The sequence below is a fragment of the Penaeus monodon genome, chromosome 27 (assembly GCF_015228065.2).
Source record: "Penaeus monodon isolate SGIC_2016 chromosome 27, NSTDA_Pmon_1, whole genome shotgun sequence".
NCBI lineage: Eukaryota > Metazoa > Arthropoda > Malacostraca > Decapoda > Penaeidae > Penaeus > Penaeus monodon.
This window is the reverse complement of record NC_051412.1, coordinates 35,076,722-35,076,980: the sequence shown is the minus strand read 5'-3', so window position 1 is coordinate 35,076,980 and position 259 is coordinate 35,076,722. Positions and strand designations below refer to the sequence as shown.

General features: G+C 46.7%; 1 protein-coding gene across 1 annotated transcript in view; it reads right to left on the bottom strand.

Moving 5' to 3' along the window:
- The window catches only part of LOC119590502 (homeobox protein Nkx-2.5-like), a 23,509-nt gene that overhangs the window by 21,479 nt on the left and 1,771 nt on the right, over positions 1 to 259 (bottom strand). The window lies entirely within an intron of this gene.

The following is a 259-nucleotide window of genomic DNA, read 5'->3' as shown; positions in this document are numbered from 1 at the left end:
TCACACACACACACACCGAATAAATGAAGAGAGAGAATGGGGGGAGGGGGGGGCGATTTCTGGGTGGTCATTTCTGCATGGGATTTTGGGACTGACCGCACGGCTGACGCCATTTCTGGGTCATGGCTGACGTTTCGTTGAAATGCTGACAATAAGGGAAGAAGGAACTGTGAAGTAAAATGAAATAGTGAGGAAGATGGTAACGGCAGTGATGGATGTGAGGATAATGGCGAATATGTTAGTAATATCGACGGTATTT